Here is a 25809-nt window from a genome sequence, read left to right on the forward strand (position 1 = left end):
ATTTCCATGTTCATACAGATAGCGGTGTAGTTATTTCCATGTATAAAGAGATAGCTGTGTAGATATTTCCATGTATATGCAGATAGCTGTGTAGATATTTCAATTTCCATGCAGATAGCGGTGTAGATATTTCCATGTTCAAACAGATAGCGGTGTAGATATTTCCATGTTCATACAGATAGCGGTGTAGATATTTCCATGTTCATACAGATAGCGGTGTAGATATTTCCATGTTTTTACAGATAGCGGTGAAGATGTATGCATGTTTACACAGATAGCGGTGTAGATATTTCCATGTTCATACAGATAGCGGTGTAGATATTTCCATGTTCATCCAGATGGCTGTGTAGATATATCCATGTTAATACAGTTAGCGGTGTAGATACTTCCATGTTCATACAGATAGCGGTGTAGCTATTTCCATGTTGATACAGATAACGGTGTAGCTATTTCCATGTTCATACAGATAGCGGTGTAGATATTTCCATGTTCATACAGATAGCGGTGTAGCTATTTCCATGTTCATACAGATAGCGGTGTAGTTATTTCCATGTGTAAAGAGATAGCTGTGTAGATATTTCCCTGTATATGCCGATAGCAGTGTAGATATTTCCATTTTCATGCAGATAGCGGTGTAGATATTTCCATGTTCAAATAGATAGCGGTGTAGATATTTCCATGTTCATACAGATAGCGGTGTAGATATTTCCATGTTCATAGAGATAGCTGTGTAGATATTTCCATGTTTATACAGATAGCGGTGAAGATGTATGCATGTTTACACAGATAGCGGTGTAGATATTTCCATGTTTATACAGGCAGCGGTGTAGCTATTTCTATGTTCCTACAGATAGCGGTGTAGATATTTCCATGTTCAAACAGATAGCGGTGCTGATATTTCCATGTTTATACAGGCAGCGGTGTAGATATTTCCATGTTTATACAGATAGCGGTTTAGATATTTCCTTCTTAATACAGATGGCAGTGTAGATATTTATGTGTTCATACAGATGGCGGTGTTGATATTTCCATGTTTATACAGATAGCAGTGTAGATATCTCCATCTTAATACAGATGGCGGTGTAGATATTTATATGTTCATACAGATGGCGGTGCAGATATTTCCATGTTCATACAGATGGCGGTGTAGATATTTCCATGTTCATACAGATAGTGGTGTAGTTACTTCCATGTGTAAAGAGATAGCTGTGTAGATATTTAAATGTATATGCAGATAGCAGTGTAGATATTTCCATTTTCATGCAGATAGCGGTGTAGATATTTACATGTTCAAACAGATAGCGCTGTAGATACTTCCATGTTCAGATAGCTTTGTAGATATTTCCATGTTCATACAGATAGCGGTGTAGATATTTCCATGTTCATACAGATAGCGGTGTAGATATTTCCATGTTCATACAGATAGCGGTGCTGATATTTCCATGTTTATACAGGTAGCGGTGTAGATATTTCCATGTTCATTCAGATAGCGGTGTAGCTATTTCCATGTTCATACAGATAGCGGTGTAGATATTTCCATGTTTATACTGATAGCGGTGAATATGTATGCATGTTTACACAGATAGCAGCGTAGATATTTCCACGTTCATACAGATAATGAAGTAGATATTTCCATGTTCATCCAGATGGCTGTGTAGATATATCCATGTTCATACAGATAGTGGTGTAGATATTTCCATGTTCATACAGATAGCGGTGCTGATATTTCCATGTTTATACAGGCAGCGGTGTAGATATTTCCATGTTTATACAGATAGCGGTTTAGATATTTCCTTCTTAATACAGATGGTGGTGTAGATATTTATATGTTCATACAGATGGCGGTGTTGATATTTCCATGTTTATACAGATAGCAGTGTAGATATCTCCATCTTAATACAGATGGCGGTTTAGATATTAATATGTTCATACAGATGGCGGTGCAGATATTTCCATGTTCATACAGATGGCGGTGTAGATATTTCCATGTTCATACAGATAGTGGTGTAGTTATTTCCATGTGTAAAGAGATAGCTGTGTAGATATTTAAATGTATATGCAGATAGCAGTGTAGATATTTCCATTTTCATACAGATAGCGGTGTAGCTATTTCCATGTTCATACAGATAGCAGTGTAGATATTTCCATGTTCGTACAGATAGCGGTGTAGATATTTCCGAGTTCATACAGAGAGCGGTGCTGATATTTCCATGTTTATACAGGTAGCGGTGTAGATATTTCCAGGTTTATGCAGATAGCGGTGTAGGTATCTCCATCTTAATACAGATGGCGGTGTAGGTATTTATATGTTCATACAGATGGCAATGCAGATATTTCCAGGTTCATACAGATGGCGGTGTAGATATTTCCATGTTTATAGAGATAGCAGTGTAGTTATTTCCATGTGTAAAGAGATAGCTTTGAAGATATTTCCATGTATATGCAGATAGCTGTGTAGATATTTCCATTTTTATGCAGAAAGCGGTGTAGATATTTCCATGTTCAAACAGATAGCGGTGTAGATATTTCCATGTTCAGACAGATAGCGGTGTAGATATTTCCATGTTTATACAGATAGCGGTGAAGATGTATGCATGTTTACAGAGATAGCGATGTATAAATTTCCATGTTCATACAGATAGCTGTGTAGATATTTCCATGTTCATCAAGATGGCTCTGTAGATATATCCATGTTCATACAGATGGCGGTGAAGACATTTCCATGTTCATACAGATAGCGGTGTAGATATTTCCATGTTCATACAGATAGCGGTGTAGATATTTCCATGTTCATACAGCTAGCGGTGTAGCTATTTCCATGTTCATACAGATAGCGGTGTAGATATTTCCATGTTCATCCAGATGGCTGTGTAGATATATCCATGTTCATACTGATAGCGGTGAAGATATTTCCATGTTCATACAAATAGCGGTGTAGATATTTCCATGTTCATACAGATAGTGGTGTAGATATTTCCATGTTCATACAGATAGCGGTGTAGCTATTTCCATGTTCATACAGATAGCGGTGTAGATATTTCCATGTTCATCCAGGTGGCTGTGTAGATATATCCATGTTCATACAGATGGCGGTGAAGGTATTTCCATGTTCAAACAGATAGTGGTGTAGATATTTCCATGTTCATATTGATAGCGGTGTAGATACTTCCATGTTCTTACAGATAGAGGGGCTGATATTTCCATGTTCATAAAGATAGCGGTGCTGATATTTCCATGTTTATACAGATAGTGGTGTAGATAGTTCCCTGTTTATACAGATAGCGGTGTAGACATTTCCATGTTTATACAGATAGCGGTGTAGATATCTCCATCTTAATACAGATGGCGGTGTAGATATTTATATGTTCATACAGATGGCGGTGCAGATATTTCCATGTTCATACAGGTGGCGGTGTAGATATTTCCATGTTCATACAGATAGCGGTGTAGTTATTTCCATGTATAAAGAGATAGCTGTGTAGATATTTCCATGTATATGCAGATAGCTGTGTAGATATTTCAATTTCCATGCAGATAGCGGTGTAGATATTTCCATGTTCAAACAGATAGCGGTGTAGATATTTCCATGTTCATACAGATAGCGGTGTAGATATTTCCATGTTCATACAGATAGCGGTGTAGATATTTCCATGTTTTTACAGATAGCGGTGAAGATGTATGCATGTTTACACAGATAGCGGTGTAGATATTTCCATGTTCATTCAGATAGCGGTGTAGATATTTCCATGTTCATCCAGATGGCTGTGTAGATATATCCATGTTAATACAGTTAGCGGTGTAGATACTTCCATGTTCATACAGATAGCGGTGTAGCTATTTCCATGTTGATACAGATAACGGTGTAGCTATTTCCATGTTCATACAGATAGCGGTGCTGATATTTCCATGTTTATACAGGTAGCGGTGTAGATATTTCCATGTTTATACAGATAGCAGTGTAGATATTTCCATGTTTATACAGATAGCGGTGTAGATATTTCCATGTTCATACAGATAGCGGTGTAGATATCTCCATCTTAATACAGATGGCGGTGTAGATATTTATATGTTCATACAGATGGCGGTGCAGATATTTCCATGTTCATACAGATGGCGGTGTAGATATTTCCATGTTAATAGAGATAGCGGTGTAGTTATTTCCCTGTGTAAAGAAATAGCTTTGTAGATATTTCCATGTATATGCAGATAGCTGTGTAGATATTTCCGTTTTCATGCAGATAGCGGAGTAGATATTTCCGTGTTCAAACAGATAGCGGGGTAGATATTTCCATGGTCATACATATAGCGGTGTAGATAATTCCATGTTTATACAGATAGCAGTGAAGATGTATGCATGTTTACACAGATAGTGGTGTAGATATTTCCATGTTCATACAGATAGCGGTGCAGATATTTCCATGTTCATCCAGATGGCTGTGTAGATATATCCATGTTCATCCAGATGGCTGTGTAGATATATCCATGTTCATACAGATAGCGGTGTAGACATTTCCATGTTCATACAGATAGCGGTGTGGATATTTCCATGTTCATACAGATAGCGGTGTAGCTAATTCCATGTTCATACATATAGCGGTGTAGGTATTTCCATGTTCATCCAGATGGCTGTGTAGATATGTTCATGTTCATACAGATGGCGGTGAAGATATTTCCATGTTCATACAGATAGCGGTGTAGATATTTCCATGTTCATACAGATAGCGGTGTAGATATTCCTATGTTCATACAGATAGCGGTGTAGCTATTTCCATGTTCATACAGATAGCGGTGTACATATTTCCATTTTCATCCAGATGGCTGTGTAGATATTTCCATGTTCATACAGATAACGGTGCTGATATTTCCATGTTTATACAGGTAGCGGTGTAGATATTTCCATGTTTCTACCAATAGCGGTGTAGATATATCCATGTTTATACAGATAGCGGTGAAGATGTATGCCTGTTTACACAGATAGCGGTGTAGATATTTCCATGTTCATACAGATAGCGGTGTAGATATTTCCATGTTCATCCAGATGGCTGTGTAGATATATCCATGTTCATACAGATGTCGGTGAAGTTATTTCCATGTTCATACAGATAGCGGTGTAGATATTTCCATGTTCATACAGATAGCGGTGTAGATATTTCCATTTTCATACAGATAGCGGTGCTGATATTTCCATGTTTATACAGGTAGCGGTGTAGATATTTCCATGTTTATACAGATAGCGGTGTAGATATTTCCATGTTTATACAGATAGCGGTGTAGATATTTCCATTTTTATACAGATAGCGGTGTAGATATCTCCATCTTTATACAGATGGCTGTCTAGATATTTATATGTTCATACAGATGGCGGTGCAGATATTTCCATGTTCATACAGATGGCGGTGAAGATATTTCCATGTTTATAGAGATTGCGGTGGAGATATTTCCATGTGTAGAGAAATAGCTTTGTAGATATTTCCATGTATATGCAGATAGCTGTGTAGATATTTCCATTTTCATGGAGATAGCGGTGTAGATATTTCCATGTTCAAACAGATAGCTGTGTAGATATTTCCATGTTCATACAGATAGCGGTGTAGATATTTCCATGTTTATACAGATAGCGGTGAAGATGTATGCATGTTAAAACAGATAGCGGTGTAGATATTTCCATGTTCATACAGATAGCGGTGTTGATATTTCCATGTTCATCCAGATGGCTGTGTAGATATATCCATGTTCATACAGATGGCGGTGAAGATATTTCCATGTTCATACAGATAGCGGTGTAGATATTTCCATGTTCATACAGATAGCGGTGTAGATATTTCCATGTTCATACAGATAGCGGTGTAGCTATTTCCATGTTCATACAGATAGCGGTGTAGATATTTCCATGTTCATACAGATAGCAGTGTAGCTATTTCCATGTTCATACGGAGAACGGTGTAGATATTTCCATGTTCATACAGATAGCAGTGTAGATATTTCCATGTTAATACAGATAGCGGTGTAGATATTTCCATGTTCATACAGATAGCGGTGCTGATATTTCCATGGTTATACAGGCAGCGGTGTAGATATTTCCATGTTTATACTGATGGCGGTTTAGATATTTCCTTCTTAATACAGATGGCGGTTTAGATATTTATATGTTCATACAGATGGCGGTGCAGATATTCCCATGTTCATGCAGATGGCCGTGTAGATATTTCCATGTTTATAGATATAGTGGTGTAGTTATTTCCATGTGTAAAGAGATAGCTGTGTAGATATTTCCATGTATATGCAGATAGCTTTGTAGATATTTCCATTTTCATGCAGATAGCGGTGTAGATATTTACATGTTCAAACAGATAGCGGTGTAGATTTTTCCATGTTCATTCAGATAGCTTTGTAGATATTTCCATGTTCATCCAGATAGCGGTGTAGATACTTCCATGTTCATAAAGATAGCGGTGTAGAAATTTCCATGTTCATACAGATAGCGGTGCTGATATTTCCATGTTTATACAGGTAGAGGTGTAGATATTTCCATGGTTATACAGATAGCGGTGAAGATGTATGCATGTTTACACAGATAGCGGTGTAGATATTTCCATGTTCATACAGATAGCGGTGTAGATATTTCAATGTTCATACAGATAGCGGTTTAGATATTTCCTTCTTAATACAGATGGTGGTGTAGATATTTATATGTCCACACTGATGGTGGTGCAGATATTTCCATGTTCATACAGATGGCGGTGTAGACATTTCCATGTTTATAGATATAGCGGAGTACTTATTTCCATGTGTTAAGAGATAGCTGTGTAGATATTTCCATGTGTATGCAGATAGCTGTGTAGATATTTCCATTTTCATGCAGACAGCGGTGTAGATATTTCCATGTTCAAACAGATAGCGGTGTAGATATTTCCATGTTCATACAGATAGCGGTGTAGATATTTTCATGTTCATACAGATAGCGGTGTAGATATTTCCATGTTCATACAGATAGCGGTGTAGATATTTCCATGTTCATACAGATAGCGGTGCTGATATTTCCATGTTTATACAGGTAGTGGTGTAGATATTTCCATGTTTATACAGATAGCGGTGTAGATATTTCCATGTTTATACAGATAGCAGTGAAGAAATCTCCATCTTAATACAGATGGCGGTGTAGATATTTATAGGTTCATACAGATGGCGGTGCAGATATTTCCATGTTCATACAGATGGCGGTGTACATATTTCCATGTTCATACAGATTGCGGTGAAGTTATTTCCATGTGTAAAGAGATAGCTGGGTAGATATTTAAATGTATATGCAGATAGCAGTGTAGATATTTCCATTTTCATGCAGATAGCGGTGTAGATATTTCCATGTTCAAACAGATAGCGGTGTAGATATTTCCATGTTCACACAGATAGCGGTGTAGATATTTCCATGTTTATACAGATAGCGGTGAAGATGTATGCATGTTTACACAGATAGCGGTGTAGATATTTCCATCTTCATCCAGATGGCTGTGTAGATATATCCATGTTCACACAGATAGCGGTGTAGCTATTTCCATGTTCATACAGATAGAGGTGTAGATATTTCCATGTTCATACAGATAGCGGTGTAGATATTTCCATGTTTATACAGATAGCGGTTTAGATATTTCCTTCTTAATACAGATGGCGGTGTAGATATTTATATGTTCGTACAGATGGCGGTGTAGTTATTTCCATGTTTATACAGATAGCAGTGTAGATATCTCCATCTTAATACAGATGGCGGTGTAGATATTTATATGTTCAAACAGATAGCGGTGTAGATATTTCCATGTTCATACAGATAGCGGTGTAGATATTTCCATGTTCAAACAGATAGCGGTGTAGATATTTCGATGTTCATACAGATGGCGTTGTAGATATTTATATGTTCAAACAGATAGCAGTGTAGGTATTTCCTTTTCATGCAGATAGCGGTGTAGATATTTCCATGATCAAACAGATAGCGGTGTAGATATTTCCATGTTCATACAGATAGAGGTGTAGATATTTCCATGTTCAAACAGATAGCGGTGTAGATATTTCCATGTTCATACAGATAGCGGTGTAGATATTTCCAAGTTCATACAGATAGCGGTGTAGATATTTCCATGTTTATACAGATAGCGGTGAAGGTCTATGCATGTTTACACAGATAGCGGTGTAGATATTTCCATGTTCATCCAGATGGCTGTGTTGATATATCCATGTTCATACAGATAGCGGTGTAGATATTTCCATGTTCATACAGATAGCGGTGTAGATATTTCCATGTTCATCCATATGGCTGTGTAGATATATCCATGTTCATACAGATAGCGGTGTAGATATTTCCATGTTCATACAGATAGCGGTGTAGCTATTTCCATGTTCATACAGATAACGGTGTAGCTATTTCCATGTTCATACAGATAGCGGTGTAGATATTTCCATGTTGATACAGATAGCGGTGTAGATATTTCCATGTTCATACAGATAGCGGTGCTGATATTTCCATGTTTATACAGGCAGCGGTGTAGATATTTCCATGTTTATACAGATAGCGGTTTAGATATTTCCTTCTTAATACAGATGGCGGAGTAGATATTTATATGTTCATACAGATGGCGGTGCTGATATTTCCATGTTCATACACATGGCGGTGTAGATATTTCCCTGTTTATAGATATAGCGGTGTAGTTATTTCCATGTGTAAAGAGATAGCTGTGTAGATATTTCCATGTATATGCAGATAGCTTTGTAGATATTTCCATTTTCATGCAGATAGCGGTGTAGATATTTACATGTTCAAACAGATAGCGGTGTAGATATTTCCATGTTCATTCAGATAGCTTTGTAGATATTTCCATGTTCATACAGATAGCGGTGTAGATATTTCCATGTTCATACAGATAGCGGGGTAGATATTTCCATGTTCATGCAGATAGCGGTGCTGATATTTCCATGTTTATACTGGTAGCGGTGTAGATATTTCCATGTTTATACAGATAGCGGTGAAGATGTATGCATGTTTACACAGATAGCGGTGTGGATATTTCCATGTTCATCCAGAGGGCTGTGTAGATATATCCATGTTCATATAGACAGCGGTCTAGATATTTCAATGTTCATCCAGAGGGCTGTTTAGATATATCCATGTTCATACAGATAGCAGTGTAGATATTTCCATGTTTATACAGATTGCGGTGAACATGAATGCATGTTAAAACAGATAGCGGTGTAGATATTTCCATGTTCATGCAGATAGCGGTGTGGATATTTCCATGTTCATCCAGAGGGCTGTGTAGATATTTCCATGTTCATACAGAGAGCGTTGTAGATATTTCCATGTTTATACAGATAGCGGTGAAGATGTATGCATGTTTACACAGATAGCGGTGTAGATATTTCCATGTTCATACAGATAGCGGTGTAGATATTTCAATGTTCATACAGATAGCGTTTTAGATATTTCCTTCTTAATACAGATGGCGGTGTAGATATTTATATGCCCATACTGATGGTGGTGCAGATATTTCCATGTTCATACAGATGGCGGTGTTGACATTTCCATGTTTATAGATATAGCGGAGTACTTATTTCCATGTGTTAAGAGATAGCTGTGTAGATATTTCCATGTGTATGCAGATAGCTGTGTAGATATTTCCATTTTCATGCAGACAGCGGTGTAGATATTTCCATGTTCAAACAGATAGCGGTGTTGATATTTCCATGTTCATACAGATAGCGGTGTAGATATTTCCATGTTCATACAGATAGCGGTGTAGATATTTCCATGTTCATACAGATAGCGGTGTAGATATTTCCATGTTCATACAGATAGCGGTGCTGATATTTCCATGTTTATACAGGTACTGGTGTAGATATATCCATGTTTATACAGATAGCGGTGTAGATATTTCCATGTTTATACAGATAGCGGTGTAGATATTTCCATGTTTATACAGATAGCAGTGAAGAAATCTCCATCTTAATACAGATGGCGGTGTAGATATTTATATGTTCATACAGATGGCGGTGCAGATATTTCCATGTTCATACAGATGGCGGTGTACCTATTTCCATGTTCATCCAGATTGCGGTGTAGTTATTTCCATGTGTAAAGAGATAGCTGTGTAGATATTTAAATGTATATGCAGATAGCAGTGTAGATATTTCCATTTTCATGCAGATAGCGGTGTAGATATTTCCATGTTCAAACAGATAGCGGTGTAGATATTTCCATGTTCATACAGATAGCGGTGTAGATATTTCCATGTTCATACAGATAGCGGTGCTGATATTTCCATGTTTATACAGGCAGCGTTGTAGATATTTCCATGTTTATACAGATAGCGGTTTAGATATTTCCTTCTTAATAGAGATGGCGGTGTAGATATTTATATGTTCATACAGATGGCGGTATAGATATTTCCATGTTTATACAGATAGCAGTGTAGATATCTCCATCTTAATTCAGATAGCGGTGTAGATATTTATATGTTCATACAGATAGCGGTGTAGATATTTCCATGTTTATACAGATAGCGGTGAAGATCTATGCATGTTTACACAGATAGCGGTGTAGATATTTCCATGTTCATCCAGATGGCTGTGTAGATATATCCATGTTCATACAGATAGCGGTGTAGATATTTCCATGTTCATACAGATAGCGGTGTAGATATTTCCATGTTCATTCAGATAACGGAGTAGCTATTTCCATGTTCATAGAGATAGCAGTGTAGATATTTCCATGTTCATACAGATAGCGGTGTAGATATTTCCATGTTCATACAGATAGCGGTGCTGATATTTCCATGTTTATACAGGCAGCGGTGTAGATATTTCCATGTTTATACAGATAGCGGTTTAGATATTTCCTTCTTAATACAGATGGCGGTGTAGATATTTATATGTTCATACAGATGGCGGTGCAGATATTTCCATGTACATACAGATGGCGGTGTAGATATTTCCATGTTTATAGATATAGCGGTGTAGTTATTTCCATGTGTAAAGAGATAGCTGTGTAGATATTTCCATGTATATGCAGATAGCTTTGTAGATATTTCCATTTTCATGCAGATAGCGGTGTAGATATTTACATGTTCAAACAAATAGCGGTGTAGATATTTCCATGTTCATTCAGATAGCTTTTTAGATACTTCCATGTTCATACAGATAGCGGTGTAGATATTTCCATGTTCATACAGATAGCGGTGTAGCTATTTCCATGTTCATACAGATAACGGTGTAGCTATTTCCATGTTCATACAGATAGCGGTGTAGATATTTCCATGTTGATACAGATAGCGGTGTAGATATTTCCATGTTCATACAGATAGCGGTGCTGATATTTCCATGTTTATACAGGCAGCGGTGTAGATATTTCCATGTTTATACAGATAGCGGTTTAGATATTTCCTTCTTAATACAGATGGCGGAGTAGATATTTATATGTTCATACAGATGGCGGTGCTGATATTTCCATGTTCATACACATGGCGGTGTAGATATTTCCCTGTTTATAGATATAGCGGTGTAGTTATTTCCATGTGTAAAGAGATAGCTGTGTAGATATTTCCATGTATATGCAGATAGCTTTGTAGATATTTCCATTTTCATGCAGATAGCGGTGTAGATATTTACATGTTCAAACAGATAGCGGTGTAGATATTTCCATGTTCATTCAGATAGCTTTGTAGATATTTCCATGTTCATACAGATAGCGGTGTAGATATTTCCATGTTCATACAGATAGCGGGGTAGATATTTCCATGTTCATGCAGATAGCGGTGCTGATATTTCCATGTTTATACTGGTAGCGGTGTAGATATTTCCATGTTTATACAGATAGCGGTGAAGATGTATGCATGTTTACACAGATAGCGGTGTGGATATTTCCATGTTCATCCAGAGGGCTGTGTAGATATATCCATGTTCATATAGACAGCGGTCTAGATATTTCAATGTTCATCCAGAGGGCTGTTTAGATATATCCATGTTCATACAGATAGCAGTGTAGATATTTCCATGTTTATACAGATTGCGGTGAACATGAATGCATGTTAAAACAGATAGCGGTGTAGATATTTCCATGTTCATGCAGATAGCGGTGTGGATATTTCCATGTTCATCCAGAGGGCTGTGTAGATATTTCCATGTTCATACAGAGAGCGTTGTAGATATTTCCATGTTTATACAGATAGCGGTGAAGATGTATGCATGTTTACACAGATAGCGGTGTAGATATTTCCATGTTCATACAGATAGCGGTGTAGATATTTCAATGTTCATACAGATAGCGTTTTAGATATTTCCTTCTTAATACAGATGGCGGTGTAGATATTTATATGCCCATACTGATGGTGGTGCAGATATTTCCATGTTCATACAGATGGCGGTGTTGACATTTCCATGTTTATAGATATAGCGGAGTACTTATTTCCATGTGTTAAGAGATAGCTGTGTAGATATTTCCATGTGTATGCAGATAGCTGTGTAGATATTTCCATTTTCATGCAGACAGCGGTGTAGATATTTCCATGTTCAAACAGATAGCGGTGTTGATATTTCCATGTTCATACAGATAGCGGTGTAGATATTTCCATGTTCATACAGATAGCGGTGTAGATATTTCCATGTTCATACAGATAGCGGTGTAGATATTTCCATGTTCATACAGATAGCGGTGCTGATATTTCCATGTTTATACAGGTACTGGTGTAGATATATCCATGTTTATACAGATAGCGGTGTAGATATTTCCATGTTTATACAGATAGCGGTGTAGATATTTCCATGTTTATACAGATAGCAGTGAAGAAATCTCCATCTTAATACAGATGGCGGTGTAGATATTTATATGTTCATACAGATGGCGGTGCAGATATTTCCATGTTCATACAGATGGCGGTGTACCTATTTCCATGTTCATCCAGATTGCGGTGTAGTTATTTCCATGTGTAAAGAGATAGCTGTGTAGATATTTAAATGTATATGCAGATAGCAGTGTAGATATTTCCATTTTCATGCAGATAGCGGTGTAGATATTTCCATGTTCAAACAGATAGCGGTGTAGATATTTCCATGTTCATACAGATAGCGGTGTAGATATTTCCATGTTCATACAGATAGCGGTGCTGATATTTCCATGTTTATACAGGCAGCGTTGTAGATATTTCCATGTTTATACAGATAGCGGTTTAGATATTTCCTTCTTAATAGAGATGGCGGTGTAGATATTTATATGTTCATACAGATGGCGGTATAGATATTTCCATGTTTATACAGATAGCAGTGTAGATATCTCCATCTTAATTCAGATAGCGGTGTAGATATTTATATGTTCATACAGATAGCGGTGTAGATATTTCCATGTTTATACAGATAGCGGTGAAGATCTATGCATGTTTACACAGATAGCGGTGTAGATATTTCCATGTTCATCCAGATGGCTGTGTAGATATATCCATGTTCATACAGATAGCGGTGTAGATATTTCCATGTTCATACAGATAGCGGTGTAGATATTTCCATGTTCATTCAGATAACGGAGTAGCTATTTCCATGTTCATAGAGATAGCAGTGTAGATATTTCCATGTTCATACAGATAGCGGTGTAGATATTTCCATGTTCATACAGATAGCGGTGCTGATATTTCCATGTTTATACAGGCAGCGGTGTAGATATTTCCATGTTTATACAGATAGCGGTTTAGATATTTCCTTCTTAATACAGATGGCGGTGTAGATATTTATATGTTCATACAGATGGCGGTGCAGATATTTCCATGTACATACAGATGGCGGTGTAGATATTTCCATGTTTATAGATATAGCGGTGTAGTTATTTCCATGTGTAAAGAGATAGCTGTGTAGATATTTCCATGTATATGCAGATAGCTTTGTAGATATTTCCATTTTCATGCAGATAGCGGTGTAGATATTTACATGTTCAAACAAATAGCGGTGTAGATATTTCCATGTTCATTCAGATAGCTTTTTAGATACTTCCATGTTCATACAGATAGCGGTGTAGATATTTCCATGTTCATACAGATAGCGGTGTAGATATTTCCATGTTCATAGAGATAGCGGTGCTGATATTTCCATGTTTATATAGGTAGCGGTGTAGATATTTCCATGTTCATACAGATGGCGGTGTAGATATTTCTATGTTCATAGGAATGGCGTTGTAGGTATTTCCATCTTTATAGAGATGGCAGTGTAGATATTTCCATCTTAATACAGATAGAGGTGTAGATATTTCCATGTTTAAACAGATTGCGGTGTAGATATTTCCATCTTTATAGAAATTGCGCTGTAGATATTTCCATGTTCATACAGATGGCGGTGTAGATATTTCCATGTTTATATAGATGGCGGTGTAGATATTTCCATCTTAATACAGATAGCAGTGTAGATGTTTCCATGTTTATACAGATGGCGGTGTAGATATTTTCATGTCGATACAGATGGCGGTGTAGGTATTTCCATGTTTATAGAGATAGCGGTGTAGATATTTCCATGTTGATAGAGATAGCGGTGTTGATATTTCCATGTATTTACAGATAGCGGTGTAGATATTTCCATGTTTATACAGATAGCGGTGAAGATATTTCAATGTTCATACAGATGGCGTTGTAGATAATTCCATGTTCATACAGATGGTGGTGTAGATATTTCCACGTTTATAGAGATAGCGGTGTAGTTATTTCCATGTTAATAGAGATAGCGTTGTAGGTATTTCCATGTTTATACAAATAGCAGTGTAGGTATTTCAATGTTTATAAAGATAGTAGTGTAGATGTTTCAATGTTTATAGAGATAGCGGTGTAGATATTTCCCTGTTTTACAGGTAGCGGTTTAGATATTTCGATGTTTATGCAGATAGCAGTGTAGATATTTCCATGTTTATAGAGATAGAGGTGTAGTTATTTCCATGTTTATACAGATAATGGTGTAGATATTTCCATGTTTATAGAGATAGCGGTGTATATATTTCCATGTATATACAGATAGCGGTGTAGTTATTCCCGTGTTTATACAGATGGCCCTGTAGATATATCCATGTTTATAGAGATGGTGGTGTAGTTATTTCCTTGTTTATACAGATAGCGGTGTAGATATTTCCATGTTCATACGGATAGCGCTGTAGATATTTCCATGTTTATAGAAATAGCGGTGTAGATATTTCTATGTTTATACAGATAGCGGTGTAGATATTTCCATGTTTATACAGGTAGCGCTGTAGATATTTCCATATTTGTACAGGTAGCAGTGAAGATATTTCCATATTTATACAGCTAGCGGTGCAGATATGTGAATTCATTAAACCTCTTTTTCTTTATAAATTACCCAATCTTGGGTATGTCTTTATCAGCAGCATGAAAATTGACTAATACACTCACTGTCCATGAATGATAGTCTGTTAGCCCATTTGCATTGTTATAAAGAAATACCTGAGGTGGGGTAATTAATAAAGAAATGAGGTTTATTTGGCTTCTTGTTCTGAAGGCTGTACGTGAAGCATAGTACTGGCACCTGCTTCCAGGGAGGGCCTCAGGAACCTTCCAATCATGGTGGAAGGTGAAGGGAAACCAGCATATCACATGGTGAGAGAGGAAGCAAGAGAGACAGGGAGGAGGTGTCAGTCTCTTTTAAACAACCAGATATCGCATGAACTCACAGGGTAAGAACTCATTCATTACCAAGAGGACAGCACCAAGCCATTCAGGAGGCATCTCTCTCCAACATTGGGGATCACATTTTAACGTGAGATTTGAAGGGGACAAACATCCAAACTATGTCAGATACCAAAGCTGACAATGCTTAGGATCTTTAGCTGTTCCAGGTTCTGGGAAATGGGAGAGAGTTAGCTTCCCTCGTCTATGCTGTGCTACTCCATATTATATTAGTAATTATTGTTCTCTAAAGGTTCTTGAAAGCAAATAAACAAATGCAAGGCAAAACATATGAAATGCAAGGCAAAACATATGAAATGCAAGGCAAATGCATTAAAAACTTTTGAGTGTTAATATATAGGTTTTATTTTATCTTTTTAATTTCTTTTGCTTAACCAAATAGATTATGTAGTTTTGATTAACTGGCCATGAAATAGCTCTGCCTACATAGAATTTCCCATGAATAATTGGTTGTGGAGACTTTTGTGTGTGACCCAAATCCTCCCTCAAAACTGAAGTTTGCCCAGCTATTGGGAGTGTTGGCAAATCATGCCTCTCAGCTGATTCTCTCTAGAATTTATTCTCAGGAGATCTAATTAATAACTTTTCAAGCTGATGTCCATCCTTGGGGACAACTCGTATCTGAAGAATGGCCAGTGAAAGGTATTAAAACTCCATACTCCTGCCTCAATTTAGGGCAACTCTGAAGGGTCACCCCTGCTTCTCAGCTCCCCCTTGAGATTAGCTGAGGTATTTGTTGTGACTGCCTCACATCTCAAATCCCTTTGTCCAATTCAGCTTTTTCGCCACAGTTGTTGGCTCCTAGGATTTTACCCAGTTAAATGTTGTCTACAGAAATCTCTATCTCAAATCTGCTTTACAGGGAATGTGGCCTCAGACAGGTTTTCATTAGGTTCTGGACGTAACTCTCATTAGTCATTGATATGATTCGGCTGTGTCTCCACCCGAATCTCACCTTGATTGTAATTATCCCCGCATGTCAAGGATGGAGTCAGGTGGAGATCATTGAATCATAGGGGCGGGTTCCCCCTACTGTTCTCCTGGTAGCGAATAAGTCTCACGAGATCTGATGCTTTTAAAATGGGAGTTTCCCTACACAAGCTTTCTTCTCTGCTACCATTTAAGATGTGCCTTTGCTTCTTTTTTGCCTTCTGCCGTGACTGTGAGGCCTCCCCAGCCATGTGGAATTGTGAGTTCATTAAACCTCTTTCCTTTCTAAATTACCCGGTCTTGGGTATGACTTTATTAGCAGCATGAGAACAAACTAGTGCAGTCTGTTCTATAAGCCCAAGTCGGATCACAGAGTCCCACTTTCTGTTTTTTTTTTCTAGCCCATATTTCTACTAAAACTTGACTCATATAGACTTAAAACAAAATAATTAAGCATGGCTAGTATTTATTTAATATTTTATACGTGTCAGGTACTGTATTTTGTAACTTATCTTTTAATAATCTTTCTAAATCTCTAAAAGGATAATTCTGCTCTTTTATAGAGAAAATAAGGATGGCTCAATCTTTTGATTTTTATTACAAGCTTTATTTTGTATAACATATAATAAACTAAAAATATTGAAAGTTTAGAAACCATCAGCACGCAATCGAGGTGATGGAAATATACTTCACCTCCAGTTTCCTGATGCCTCTTTATAATACATTTCTCTGGCCCCTCATTCCTGGCCCTTGAAAACCACCAAACTGCTTTCTGTCACTGGACAGTAATTTATACAGTCAAAAAATGTATATAAATAAAATTTTACACTATGCACTTTTTTGTCTGACATTTTATGTTTTTTTCTCTGCATGTTTTACCTCTAGAGTCTGCCTTGTTTCACTTAGTATAGTTATTTTGAGATTCATTCATGTTATAGTATGTATCCATAATTAATTCGGAGAAAGCAAGTTAATTCATTAATGTATTGATTGATATTTAGACTGTTTCTAGTTTGGGCTATTATGAATACATGTGCTATGAACATTTGTGTTGATATCATTATATGAACACCTACTTTTATCTCTCTTGGGTAAATACCCAGGAGTGCAATGGCTGAGTCTTACGGCAGAAGTATGTTTAACTTTTTAAGGGACTCTTAAACTGTTTTTCAAAGGTTACACTTTTTTGTATTCCCATCAGCAGTGTATGAGAGTTTCAGCTTCTCCACATCCAAGCCAGTGCTTGGCTGTTATCAGTCATGCTAATCTTAGCTATTTAAAAATAGATAGTGGCGTCTCATTTTGGTTTTAATTTGCATTGCCCTAAGCATTAATTATGTTGAGCATATGTGCTTATTTACCAAACAAATGTCTACTTTGTAATGTCTGTTCCAGTCTTTCACCCAAGTTTTAAATGGGGTTGTTTGTTTTTCATTATTAAATTTTGAGCTTTTAAAATATATTTTTGATGCAAGCCTTTCATCAGATATATGAATTGCAAATATTTTCTCCCAGCCTGCAGCTTGTCTTTTCAGTCTCTTAATAGATTCTTTTGAAGAGCAGATTCTTTTTTTTAAATTTGATGAGTTCTTCTTATCAATATATTATTATATAAATCATGCTGTGGGGTCATATCAAAGAAAGCTTTGCCTGACTCAAAGTCCCAAATGTTTTCACATCTTCCCTCTCCTCTCCTTTGGGAACTGAGATTACACGTAAATTCAGTTACTTGAAATTTACTGTCTACTATTGCTCTGTTCATGTTTTTTAAAAATTTATTTTCTCTCTCTATTTTATTTTGAGAGGTGTCTATCTTTTCTTCTTTAATGACTAATGTGCTATCAGCCTACCATGTAGCTGGGACTACAGCCGCATGCTACTATGCCCCGCTAATTTTTGTATTTTTAGTAGAGATGGGATTTCACCATATTGGTCAGGCTGGTCCTGAACTCCTGACTTCGTGATCCACCTGCCTCGGCCTCGCAAAATGCTGAGATTACAGGCGTGAGCCACTGCGCCCAGCCTCCTTTAGTGTATCTTGCATGTCTCTATTTTAGAACATATAGAATACTGTTTCAATAAGCATTTGAATGTTCTTAACTGATAACTCTGGCACCTTGATTTACTCTGGATCAGTTCTGACTCAGTGATTTTTCTCCTTATTATGAGCCACGTTCTTCTGTCTTTTGTTGTTACTGTTGTGTCTCTGCTAAACTGTGTCTGGATGTCAGATATGGTGACTTTTATCTTATTGAGTGCTGGAAGTATATATAAATATTCTTGATCTTTGTATTGGTATGTATTTAAGTTTAGTTGGAAAGAGTTTGACTCTTTTTGGTCTTGCTTTAAAAATTCATTAGGTGGGATCAGACCAGTTCTCATTTTAGAGCTAATCACTCCCAACTAGTGAGGCAAGATCCTTCTGGGTATCCCTGGGAATCTTGAGGTGTTTCTGGTTTGGCTGATAAAATAAGCACTATTACTGGACCTTGGTGAGCATGTGTACTGTTACTTTTCATCTTATCTGGGTGTTGTTTCCCCAACCGTAGGTACTTTTCTCTAGGCCTGTCCTAACAATTACTTAGCTATGTACTTTAGGGGGACCCTTTGCAGAGCTCTGGAGTTCTCTTTCTGTGCAGCCCCTTCTTCTCGGAAACCTTGTCCTGAGAGCTCATGTCAACATGGTTTCTGTGGACTCTCAGCTCTGTCCCCTCAGCTCAGGGAGAACAATGGGCTCCTCTTGGGCTTTTCTCCTGGAGTAGTGGGCTGGAAAACTTTCTCCAGGCATAAATTAGGGCCGTTGATAGGCTCACCTTGTTTGAGACTGACTTTACAGGGTCTTGCAAATTTTTGTGGCATACATTTTGGCCATTTTTTTGGTTGTTTCAGGAGGGAGAGAAAGTCTAGTTCTTGTTACTCCATCATGGTCATTGCAGAAGTCAAACTAACTGATATTTATCAATACAGTCTGTTGCTACACATTGAACTTGCTTAAGATAATTTTTAGATGGCACAGAACTTTCTGTCCATTGAATGAGACTCTCTGCTTATTTTGCAAGTGCTCATTTGTATGGAGACATTTGTATGGAGAAACTTCAAAAAGTTTGTGGAAAAATGAAGTTAAAAGATAAACATTGAAAATGTGATCTTCGGTTTTCATCCCTAAAGAACTGATGGTCCTGGGAACTTAACAATGTCAATGCAGTCTCTTATACATTATTAACTTAAGAAAAATGGGTGCCCTTTCCACATTTGTTGAGATTGGGAAACAAAAAGAAGTCAGAAGGAGCCAAATCAGAGCTGTAAGGTGGATGCCTGACAATTTCCCATTGAGACTCTCACAAAATTGCCTTTGCTTGATGACAGGAATGAGCAGAAACATTGTGGTGTTAGAGGACTGTCTGCTAAAGCTTTCCCAGGTATTTTGCCCTAAAACTTTGGCTAACTTATTCAAAACACTCTCATGATATGCAGATATTATTGTTCTTTGACCTTCCACAAAGTCAACAAGCAAAATGCCTGGAATGTCCCCAAAAAACTGTTGCCGTGACCTTTGCTCTTGAGTGATCCCCTTTAGCTTTGACTGGACCACTTCCACCTTTGGTAGCCATTGCTTTGATTGTGTTTTGCCCTCAGGATCATACTGGGAATGCCATGTTTTATCTTCTGTTACAATTCTTCAAAGAAATCCTTCAGGATCTTGACCCTAGTTCTTTAAAATTTCCATTGAGAGCTCTCCTCTTGTCTGCAGCTGATCTGAGCACAACACTTTTGGCACCCATGCAGTGGAAAGTTGGTTCAACTTTAATTTTTTAGTCAGAACTGTGTAAGCTGAACCAATTAAGATGTCTATGATGTTGGCTATTGTTTGTGCTGTTGATTATCAGTCCTCTTCAATTAGGGCACAAACAAGATTAATTTTTTTCCTTGCAAATTGATATGGATGATCTGTCCCTGTGGACTTCATCTTCCACATCATCTCGTTTCTTCTTTAAAAAAGCTGTCCGCTTGTGAACTACTGATTTCTTTGGTGCATTGTCCCCTCAAGCTTCTTGTAAAGCATCAGTGATTTCACCATTCTTTCACTCAAGCTTCATCATAATCTAATGTTTGTTCTTGCTTCAATTTTAGCAGAATTTACATTGCTCTGCTAGGGGCTCTTTTCAAACTAATGTCTACTCCTTCTTACTGTCTCAAACTAGATCCTGTTCAAACATGCTATAATAAATTAGTATGAGTTTATTTTGCTGCCAAAATTGAAACCTTTGCATAGTTTTTTTCATAATATACATTTTCCATGAACTTTTTAAGGCCTCTCATGTATCCACAGGTAGAGTGCCTTACCTATTCTGACTTCAGTCAATTACTCAAGACCTTTCCTTGTCAGTGATACATTAGAAAGGTAGAGTATTGAAAAATAAGAGTAGCTTCTGCTGATTAAGAAATACTATATCTTTTTCTACTTCTTTCTTTTTTTTTTTTTTTTTTTTTTTTTTTTTTTTGAGACAGCATCTTTCTCTGTCACCCAGGCTGGAGTGCAGTGGTGTGATCTCAGCTCACTGCAACCTCTGCCTCCCAGGGTCAAGTGATTCTCCTGCCTCAGCCTCCCGAGTAGCTGGGACTATAGGTGCCTGCCACCACACCCAGCTAATTTTTGTATTTTTAGTGGAGACAAGGTTTCACCATATTGGCCAGGCTGGTCTTGAACTCCTGACCTTGTGATCTGCCTGACTCGGCCTCCCAAAGCACTGGGATTACAGTCATGAGCCACCGTACCTAGCTTTCTACTTCTTTCTTATTATTTTCCTCCTCTCTCATTCCTATATTCTCTCCTTTCTCCTACTTTCCTCCCCACTCCCTGTTTCCTTCCTTTCATCTTTCCTATTTTCAAGACTTAATATTTCTTGAACCTCCGATGTTATCATAGTATGTTATTTGTTTAATTTTCACATAACAATAATAGTTTAAATACAAATAATATTTATTTTCATCCCCATGTTATCAGTATAACAGTAAAGATGTGGAGAGGCCAGCTGGGCATGGTGGCTCAAGCCTGTAATCCCAGCACATTGGGAGGCCGAGGTGGGTGGATCACGAGGTCAGGAGATCGAGACCATCCTGGCTAACACGGTGAAACCCCATCTCTACTAAAAAATAGAAAAAATTAGCTGGGCGTGGTGGCGCGTGCCTGTAGTCCCAGCTACTCGGGAGGCTGAGGCAGGAGAATAGTGTGAACCCGGGAGGCAGAACTTGCAGTGAGCCAAGATCACGCCACTGCACTCCAGCCTGGGTGACAGAGCGAGACTCTGTCTCAAAAAATAAATAAATAAATAAATGAAAATAAAATAAAAAAAATGATGTGGAGAGGCCAAACCAATGGCTCTTATATCCACGTTCTTTCTTCTAAATGATTTCACCTTAGTTTTGGTCTGCATCTCTAACCATAGCTAGTTGCAGCAGGACTTCTATCTGGCCTTGCTGCTCTCATTTTTGGACCTCCTCACTGAAATCAAATTGATCTTTCTAAAATGCAAACCTGGTCTTAGTATTTTATTACTTAAAACCCATTGGTGGCTTTCCATGATTTATGGAATAAAGTCAAAATTCCTGTTTTTGCCCATGTTTCTGTGTGCCTCTCATCCCTACATTTACTGATTCCTGTGTGCCATAAATTGCCAGTTGTCCAGAGTTCATTCTCTTTTTGTACTTGGGAGGACTTCTGCATCCTGCAACTTTTCCCCTGAAACGTGCTTGGAAAATACCTACTCATTTTTTTCAGATTCAGGTTAGCTTTTTACTTCAGTTTCTTTTCCTGAAGCTTATACTGACTGCTCCATATGGCTTTGGGGATTAGCTACTCATTCCTTTGTGCCCTTTGTAGATACACATTTATCATGGAGTCTTTTTTTTTTTTTTTGAGACAGAGTCTCACTCTGTCACCAGGCTGGAGTGCAGTGGTGTGATCTCAGCTCACTGCAACCTTTACCTTCCAGGTTCAACTGATTCTCTTGCCTCAGCCTCCCAAGTAACTACAGGCGTGCACCACCGTGCCCAGCTAATTTTTGTATTTTTAGTAGAGACGGGGTTTCACTATGTTGGCCAGGATGGTCTCGATCTCTTGACCTCGTGATCTGCCCACGTTGGCCTCCCAAAGTGCTGGGATTACAGGCATGAACCACCACTCCCAATCAGTCATGCAGTCTTTATACTTACTTGTTTACTTGCCTGTGAGCTCACTGAATGCAGGGACTATTTCCTTGTTGCTCTAGCACCTACACCAGTACCTGGTATCCAGAAGCTGTATGCTAAATGTTTGTTGAGTGGCTGTTTGACTGAATGATTGTACTCCTAATTAGTAGATAGAAAGCCATGAACTTCCCAGTTCATCATTCTTTGTGCTCAATTCTGGTTTCTTTATTGTGTTCAAAAGAGTTCCTTAGTGACATAAAACTATGGAGCTAGTATGTCAGCTCATTTAAGCAATGATTGGTTTATGTATATAAGAGGCTTCAATAATTATATATTTTTATTTCAGTTTCAATAAATGATCAATTTATTAATTTTCTCTGTTTTGGCTTATTGTTCACATTTAATATCAAATAAAAGTGTTTTACTTAAAATTATTCATGCCAATTATGACAGTTAGGTGAATATTACTTTGATTTACATTCCAGTAGTAGTTTTGGTTGAACCCTGAATATGCTAAGACGTCCCTTTTCTTTTTTCTTATGAACAGGCTACTGTGTTTACATATATTATTAAAATCTTCTTTGAAAATACGAAGAGTGTTACATTTCTTATATTTAGTTCTCTGTGCTTCAGAATTCCTGTGATACTTGCACTTAAGTCCTTCTGAGCAGTTGATGTTGATATTTATGTGGTTAATTTCATGAAACGTGGTGGTTTTCATTTCTATCATTAATTTATACAGGAGATAGACTGTTTTCCAGGTGTAAGCTCAGTCATATAATTAGAAAATTTATAAGCAGAAAGGAGTTATTTGGTCTAACCCATTTATTCTACAGATAGAGAAATTAGAGTCCAGAAACTCTGTCTTCTTTAAAGTCTTACAGGTATTTAAGAAAAAAGAATAGACTTGAGGTTTCTGTGCTCTGAACCCAGTGATCTTGACACTGTAATGATCTTCATCCATATTATTCACAGAAGTAAATATAATCACATATTAAATAAGAAACAAAAATACTAAGGAGATATTATACTGAAAAATGAAATAATATTATCTTAATTATTTTGATCAGATTCAATCTATAGCAGCTTGAAGGCTAATAATTCCAATGATTCTCTGAATAAACCATTTTTCTAATAAGATTACAGGTTTTAGTAATCTAATTATTTTGACTGATGCAAATGTTACCCCGCCAGTCTGAAAAATGTGTTTATTTATATGTCATAAAGAATAATTTATTCCAAAAAGGCTAATTTTCAAAATATATGTATCTTCTGAAACTGTATCTATTTTTTCCCCACGTTTTCTAAATATATTTTAGAGGGCATTTGTAGATTTTCATGGTGCTGAAAAATTAAGGTATAATGGTCTCATGAAGGAGAATAATGTCATTTAGACATTGTAATTTTGGAGGATCACAATACTTTTTGGAATGTGGTTGTTGCAGCACTGGTCACTTATACTAATTATATAATAACATACTATACTAATGCAATAATATACCATATGAAATTATTCAGTGGTAAATTTGTCTTAAATCCTCTAGAATACTGCAAAGAAATAGTTTATATAAGAAAGAGTACCATAGCAGATGTGAACACAATATTTCCTATTTTTTTCTTCTTTTTTATTTTTTTGAAGACAAGTTCTCACTCTGTTGCCCAGACTGGAGTTCAGTGCCATGTTCATAGTTCACTGCAACCTCAAACTCCCAAGCTCAAGTGATCCTCTTGATTCAGCCTCTGAAGTAGCTGTGCCTATAGGTGTGCACCACCACACCGGCTAAGTTTTAAAATTTTTTATAGATATGTTGCCCAAGCTGGTCTCAAATTCTTGAGCTCAAGAGATCTTCTCACCTTGGCCTCCCAGAGTGTTGGGATTACAGGCATGAGCCACCATACTCAGCCAATATTTCTTTTGTAAAAGACATTTTCTAACATACTTCTCATTTTAACTAACATAATATTCAAAGTGTAGATCTGAGAAAGAGATAGTGCCTGCAGATCTGGGATCCTACATGCTAATATTATGGGATGCATTCAGATTTGATCAGCAGATATTCCATTTATTCTAGAACACCACCAGCAGAAGAATGTAATTACGTCTATCACTAAAACTTTGTGTCAATACAGACTACTGTATTTGTTATCATAGATGGTCCTTGGATGGCAGCCTTAAGCAATTTTAAACCTAGACAGGTGATGTACTTTTTCTTCTTGGATAATTTTCATGGTTTTATCTAATTTGGTTGTAACTAATGTGTTTAATATGGCTTGCTTGTTTTTTAAAAAGTTGTTCAGTATCCTTAGAACTCAGTGCTGATTTCTTTTTCTAGCAGGCCTTTTATATAGGACATCTCACTTTCTCCTGACTCTCTACTACTAGCATGAGGTCTCTGAAAAATCAAGACAGCAAAATAATTTGTTATAGAACAGCCTATGTAGAGGGACAGGGGAGGAGTCATATTCCAAGAGGGAAAGACCTTTGAGCCAGGCTCAATTTGTAGAGGCTGTTGAATGAAAATGAGGGAGAGAGAATGCACACTTTACTGCACTATTAAAGCAAAATTCTGACAATAACTTCCAAAAATGATTCAACTCTTATACACTGAGAATATGACAGACCTTCCAAAAGTATAATTTCTTACATGAACGTCCAGGTATATAAGGAAAAATAACTATTTCATACCAATATCTCCAGCCGCCTTTATTGTTGGTTCACCACATAGGTTTTTATCAGAATCGCAGAACATTAATTTTTTAAATTAGCTACCATTACAACTAGCTTGAGAAGAACTTTCTTTTTAATAATTCGACCCAGATGCATTCTAGATACTCCAGTGTTACGAATCGATGGCTTCATGAGGAGCCGCTGTTGACTCATGCTATCTCTGGACACACTGACAGGAAATGTTTTCTTACACCTGTTTTCCTCCTGCTTTTCCTTGGTAGGACTTAGTTCCTTGGCATAGTTCAGTATCAATGG

The sequence above is a fragment of the Gorilla gorilla genome, chromosome 22 (assembly GCF_029281585.2).
Source record: "Gorilla gorilla gorilla isolate KB3781 chromosome 22, NHGRI_mGorGor1-v2.1_pri, whole genome shotgun sequence".
Classification (NCBI taxonomy): Eukaryota; Metazoa; Chordata; class Mammalia; order Primates; family Hominidae; genus Gorilla; species Gorilla gorilla.